Here is a 7,886-nt window from a genome sequence, read left to right on the forward strand (position 1 = left end):
TTTGTCAGTTTATTACAAAAAGAGATTATTAGATTGTTTAATTCGATATCTGACTGTATTTTTAAAAGAAATGACAAAATCTACTAGTTTTGTACAGGAAAAATGTCAAATTTAGGAAAACACAAAATGTTTTATAGTAAGTTTAGTATTTGGTACTCATTCGAATCAATTGAAATTTTCTTTTTATACGAGAAAAGTTTCGTATCAGTTAATTAATCGCCATGTTTTTCTTTTTTTCAAAGATTAAAAAAAAATAAAAATAATAATAATAATAAAACAAGTCGTTTAATTATCGTTTAATTTTGTTGTCATTTTTTTGGTGTAGGGAATTGTGGCGGTTGAACTTTGGAAAAATTATTTTCTTTACTTCCCTTTTTTTTTTTTTTAAAATTTACATTAGAAATTTTAGTTACAAGATGTAATTATATAAAATAAAATTTTAACCATAAACTACTATGGGTATTTTCAATTGATTAAAAAAAAAACCAAAAAACCGCAATAAAAAGTTTGTGGGTATTTGTTACTTTCGTCGGTACTTTGAGGTTTTTTTTTTTTCAAAATTGAAAATATACACAATACTCACTCGATATTTTAATTAGGTTTTTTTTAAAAAATTATCGAACGTAATAAAATCGAATGGAGAAAAATCAAAAAATGACATTCATTATTCGGGTTACAAAAAGAATTTAAAATTGATGCGAAAAAAAAAAAAAAAAAAAAAATTTTCTATTTTTGATTGGCCGCAAATGAATATTTTTCCCGGTCAACGAGTATTTTGCCGGTTCGGCATTTGAACGGCTTTCATCATCATCATCATCATCATCATCATCATTCGATTAAGTAGAGTAAAAATTTCTATTTATTAAAATGAGATAAATTTTTTTATAATACTTTGCCTCTGCACAAGTATGTCAATTCAAGATTTAAAAAAAAAATGCAATTTTTGGGTATGGAAATTTTGTTCGTAACCCGCCATTTTTTTTTTTTTAAGTAAAAAATTTTGTTGTAATTTGAATGATGATGACACGACAATTAGTACCTTCGGGTATTTTATTTTAATTGGTATTTTCGTACGTTTTGTACCATTTTTATCGTTAATTCACTCTATTTATTATTAAGAAATTTACAATTTAAAATCGTTGAATTTTTTTTTTTTTTTTTTCTTTTGGTTGAATGGCGCTGCTACAGAAACCACACAAATAGAAGTGTTTATACATTTGTAAATATTTCTTTTTGTAATCGTTTCGAATTTATATGTTTAATTAAAAATGTTTAACAAGAATTTTTTTTTTTTTAAAGTGAAAAATAATTTTTATTTTTATTTTTTCAAAACATCAAATAGTTTTTTTTTGTTTCTCTCTCTCGGTTTTTTTGTTAGAATTTTTATTATTATTGTTTGATTCATTGATACGAGTCAACGATTGGACAATGGCCAATCGGTGAATGTTATTTAAAAAAAAAAAAGTTTGTCGAAAGTCATTTTTATTGAAAACTTGTTTATCAACTTTTTCTTTAAATTAGCTAAAAAAAAAAAAAAGACATTTGATATTTACTTATCAATATAAAATCGAAAAAATGAGTGAGAGTAGAATAATAAGAGAATTGTATACAAATAAGTACACGAGAGATACAAAAATGATTATTTATAACTGTAACTCTCACTATTATTATTATTATTATCATTGTTACCGGTGTTATTGTTATTGTTATTGTTTATAATAAGAAAATTTTTAAATGAATTTGAAAAAATCTCATTAAAAATTTATTGCATATTTCAAAAAGCAAAGAAAAAATTTCACGTTAATGATGAATGTATATTATGCGAAAAAAAGTTAAATATTTTTTATTAATTCAGGCAACGGTGATTTTTTGTTTTTTTTTTTTTTTTTTTTTCTTTCTTGCATTTAATTTATTAGACTAAGTAGTAAATTTAAATAGAGAAGCATTAATAAATTTAATTTAGAGTGCATAAAAAAAATAAATAAGAAGAGCATTTCAAACTTTCATTTATTTACTGTTAAATTGCACATGCACACACATATATATGCATATTAAAAAGACTAGTCATTTTTTTTTTCCCTAAATTTTATTTATAATTTTTATAAATTTGAAATTTTTTTTTTATAACATTTATACTAATATATATATATATTTATTATCAAATAATTTTCTTTTATAAGGCAATCTCTTTTTAAAAAAAAAAAAAAAAATTATTATAAGAGAAAGATGGACATTTATAAATTTGTTCAACTGGTTTGGCAAGATACTCTCTCAATCGCTTTTCACAACGTTTAAAATTTTTTGTATAAATTTATTTTTACAATATAATCGCGTCAAACGAGATATTAAAAGGTTAGATAGATATATCCTTAAAAATTTTTGAAGAAGTTGTCCGAAATTTAAATGCAACACGAACGATATTTGTAAACGAAAGGAAAAATTAACTGTTGTTAACGCAGTTTATTATTATTATTATTATTATATTGTTGTATATGTATCTATCCCTTTCGTATGGGAAGGGGTAGAGAGAGAGAGAGGGAGGTGGGTGGAAGAAGACTAAAAGTTTTTTTAAAAGTCATTGAACGGAAGATTGATTAGGTGACTCTTTAAATTCTCTCTTTCTCTCTCTCTCTCTCTCTACCATGTGCATCGCCCCCCCAACACTAAGTGTTATTTAGATAAAGATTAAACATAGGCGTGCGTGTGTCGTCGTCATCATCATCATCATCATCATGATGCACATTGTTTTTTCTTCTCTCTCTTTTGCTCTTTTTTTAAAAGAGACCCCGTTTGTTGTGTTAAATTATTTGAACCGTTTTCATATATATATATATATACGATTGCCTCATTTAATTTTTTAAATTATTAGTGAAATTAAAATAAAATAAAACTGGATATATATATATAAAAAAAAAATTTTTTCTTATGCCTAATTGATAAATTTTGAAAGTTTTTTTGTTTTTTAAAATTCGTTTTGTGCTTTTTTTTATTTACCCTTGTTTGTATATAATTTTTTGTATTTATTTAATTTACTTTCATTTTAAATTATTTAAACCTATTTATTACTTTACTAAATACGTTGTTTAAATTTAATTATTTTTATTTTTTTTTATAAAAGGGTGGTGTTCTTTAAAAAATCGAAAGTATCGTAATTATTATTATTATTATTATTTAAATTAAGTGAGCAATTTAAAAAATTTTTTAAATACTTAATGATACTTGTACTGTGACTTTGTGATATTCATCGAATTTCTAATTATTATTATTATTTGTTAAAAAATTTTTGAATTTAATTCCTCACCTAAATTAATTTTAATATAAAAAGAGAAGTTATTAATGTATAGTTTTTCAAAAAAAAAAAAATATTAAATAACTTTTTAATTATAAACAAAAAGCAAATTTGCTTTTTGTAATTTAACAATGACACAAAAAATTATTATTTTTTTTTAAATTTAAATTTAAATTGTAATTATCAAAATAAGATTTGAATGCACGGTGGGGAGAAAATTCGATCAATAAAAAAATTTTTTAAAACGAATAATGAAAAATCAAAACAAAGTTTTTTTTTTTTTTCGTAGGAGTTTAAAAATAATAATAATAATAATAATAATAATAATAATAATAATAATAATAATAATAATAATAATAATAATAATACGTAAAGATTTTATCGAAAATGATTTTTTAAAATCATCAAAATGGGGGGAAAAATAATAATAATAGGCGTTTTAAAAACGTCTGATGATTTGAAAAAGTGCAAAAAAAAAAAAAAGAAAGTCGATAATAATAGTTTTGAGGGGGGGGGGGGAAAATTCGATAGTTTTTATGTTAAATCGTTGCGATTAGAATAATTTAAAAAATTTCGAATGGAAAAATTTATTTTTCTCAAGATTCCAGAAACGTGAAGAATGAATAATTTACATACATATATATATATATATATATATATATATATATATATATATATATATATATATATATATATATATATTTCACTTTGAAATTAATTTAAACAAAAAAAAAACAATTGTATTCAAATAATAATAATAATAATAATAATAATAATAATAATAATAATAATAATAAAATGAATTTAAACAAGTCTTCACACCGCATAAACAAGTCAAATCTTTTTAAAGGGACACGGTCGGGTAATTGCGGCGGGTGAAAACCCTCAGACCGTGAGCCCCAAAAAGGAAAATAAGTCGCAAATTGTTTAACAAAAAAAAAATTAAGTAAAAAGAAAATTAACGAAGGAAAAAGAGTAAATTTTTTTTTTTTTTTTTTTTTTTTTTTTTAACGGACTATGACAATTAAAATTAAATTAAAGGAAATCTTTTTGAATTTCTCGATTGAATTAAACACTTTTCCCAAAAAATTAAAAAAATAATCGAATTTAATAATAATAATAATAATAATAAATTAACATTGATTTTTTAGTCGTTTTAAACTTTTTTCTCACTTGCAGACATTTTTTTTTTTTTAGATTTCTAAAATGAAAAATTTTTTTTTTTTCCGTTAAAATAATTTACAGTTTAAATTAATTTAATAAAAATTAAATTTAAGAGATTGACCCCAAAAAAAAAAAAATAATAATAATAATAATAATAATAAGTCGATAGTTTTAGAAGGGAATTAATGTTTCTTTTATTGCTTGAAAATAATAAATAAAACTTTCTTCTTATTCTTTTAATAATAATAATAATAATAATTTTAAATAAAAAAAATTTTTTTTTCTTTCTTGATTTTCAAACAACAACATGTTTTTTCGAATAATAATAATAATAATAATAATAATGAAAACTTATGCCAAAAATTAAAAACAACAAACTAAGAAAAAAAAAACATGTTCTTCTACTACCTTTTTTATGTTTTTTTTTATGTTTTTTAGGTTTTTCGCTGATAAAAATTCATTTTATTTAATTTAAATAATATATATTAATGAGATATTAAATTTAAATTTTTTTTTTTTTTTAAATATATTGAGAGCGTTGTTAAAACGTAGTATTATTATTATTATTTAAAAAAAAAGAATGAATGAATGACTGAATGCAAATAATAATTTATTTTAATAATATACCGAATTGGAATAAATTGAAGAAATTAATAATAGCGAGATATAAAAATATTTAATAATAATAATAATAATAACGGGTCGTTTGAATATTTTTAACCTATAAGAAAAGTATTCTAAGGTTGGAGTGAAAGTATTGTCGGATTTATTAATCGAAAGGCTTAATAAGAGGTTAATAATAATAAGAATTAATAAGTTTAATTTATTGAATCGTAACGTATTCAAAGGGTCGAATTTTTCCATTTTTCGCCTTCCTTTTACTCACGAATAAATAAATATTCATAAATTTTTTTCTTTTTTTTCTTTTTTTTTTGTTTTTTCACTTCATTTATTGTAATTTTAAACTTTTTTTGTTTTGTTTTGTTACGTCAGTTACATTGAGAAAATGAGAGAAGGAAAAAAAAAAAAAAATTTAAATTTTTTCGAAAGTCGGTTACTCGTCGGTTTCATTTTATGATAATCACGTAAATTAAAAAAAATTATAGAGAAATTTAAGAGATGTTCGAATGAGTGATATGAAAATGAATGAATGAATGAATGAATGAATGAATGAATGAATGAATACATTTTTTATATTTTTATCGAAATATATATATATATAAACGAGTGAAGAAAAAAAAAAACAAAATTTTTTTTTTGTGTTTGTAGGTTTTTATTTAAAAAAAAAAAAAAAAATGGTGAAGTTTACAGAGTGACAAATTATTATTATTATTTTGTTGTTTATTAAATTTGTGTTTATATAATTATTAATATACTGAAAATATACTTTCTCTTTATTATTATTATAAAGAGAAAAAGAAAAATGAATTTTATACTACCGATAAACAAAAAAGGAAACGAATACAAAATTTTTGCGTTATATTTTTTTTTTTTTGGGGGAGGGAACCAAAAAAGGTTTTATTTATTTTAAAATTATTGTTCCCCAAATCGTTAATATTTATGTACATAGAATGCTTGATAATTATCCAAGGCTGATGTTTGTAGACAGTAATAAAACAATTTACCGTACCTGAATCGTTTATCTGGCGAAATGAAAAACAGTTTTGTAAAGAATGAGAGTAATAGGAAGTAATCAAGGTAGAATTTTAACCTTAGTAGGATATCAAGGTTGAATTTTATTCCAGAGAGAGAGAGAGACGTGCTGGAGAGAAAAAAAAAAAAAAGAAAGGAGGTAAACCAGTCAACACCCTAGTTTGTTAAAACTTGATAAAAAAAAAAAAAAAGTTACTTTTGAAAATAAACTTTTGATTTATTTTATTATTATTATTATTATTATTAATTTCAATAAAACTTGTTTGTTGCATTAACATAAATATGTTTTTTTTTTTTTTTTTTAAACACCACAGGAAAAAATTATTTTTTTTTTTTTGTGAAAGTATCTTTCTTTTTTTTTAAAAAAAATTATAAATTCTGTTGTTGTTAAATTATTTAATAACCGTTCGTGTTAAAATAATTATTGTCATTGTTTAATTGCTTGTAAGAAAAAAAAACGCCATTATTATGTTATTTCATACTTTTGTAATTTTAGCGGTTATTATAATTAAAAAAAAATTAAATAATGTCACGGATTTAAAGAAAAAGAAAAAAAAAAAAAAAAAAAAAAAAACGTAAAATTTTACGAATGAGTAAATTCATCCACGAGTGTCAAAATTCATTCCAGTGAGTTTTTTAAATTAAAAAAAAAAAAAAAAAATTTGTGTTACGGTTACAAGTAAATTAATTTCTAAAATAATTGATAATATGTAATATAAATATTTTAAACAATTAATAATAATAATAACAATGCGGGTAATTTAATTAAAAAAAAAAAAAAAACTTTCATTCACATGGTTACACACACACACACACACACACACACACACACACACACACACACACACACACACACACACACACACACACACACACACACACACACACACTATGTATAAATAATTATGAAAGAATTAATTTATTTTTTTAATGAATAATTATTAAAAATACAAATTTTAATTTTAACAAGAAAAATATATAATTTAGTATTTGCATTTTTTTTTTGGAAAAGTCTTTTTTGTGCGAGACTTTGTTGTTATGATTTTTAATCATTCGGTAGATGTATAATAAATTTTACATGGAGAAAAATTTAATTTAAATTTGTTTTGAACATCCGTCCTTAAAAGAAATTAAAATTATATTTGAAAATTTCATTAAAAATAAAAATGCCCGGGGATTTTGTATCAAAATAAAAAAAAAAAAAAAATCGGGTGTTTCCCGTGTCTTTTTCACAAAGTTATTATTATTATGAGTCTTCTCGAGCCGTATAATAATGTATTTAAAAATCTAAACACGTGGTAACTACGTGTCTCTGTCTCTGTGTGTGTGTGTGTCGCTTAATTTTGATTAATTATTTTTTGACTGACAGCAAAATCATCAATTAAATATTTCAAATATATCTATAATAAATCTACATATTGATTAGAGGTTGATTTTTATTTTCGAAAAAAAAAAATTTAGAAATCAAAATAGAAATTAATATTTTCTATATTTTCTATTATTGCTTTAGAAATTTTTGTAAAAAAAGAAAATTCCAAAAAAAAAATAAAAAAATTTTCAAAAGGAATTTTTTAAAAAATAAAACGTATTTTAAATTCAATGATTTCAAATGTGTATTCACGTGCCAAAAATAAAATTTTCAACGTAAGAGATTTAAAAATAGATGTCGGAAAACAAATCAAAAAGAAAAAAAAAACAAAAAAATTTTGTCACGGTAACACCGTGTAATTTTTTTTATTTTTATTTTTACAGGTATTCGGGCCTTAAAAAGAGCTTAATT

This window comes from Pediculus humanus, genomic scaffold, assembly GCF_000006295.1.
Source record: "Pediculus humanus corporis 1103172107677 genomic scaffold, whole genome shotgun sequence".
NCBI lineage: Eukaryota > Metazoa > Arthropoda > Insecta > Psocodea > Pediculidae > Pediculus > Pediculus humanus.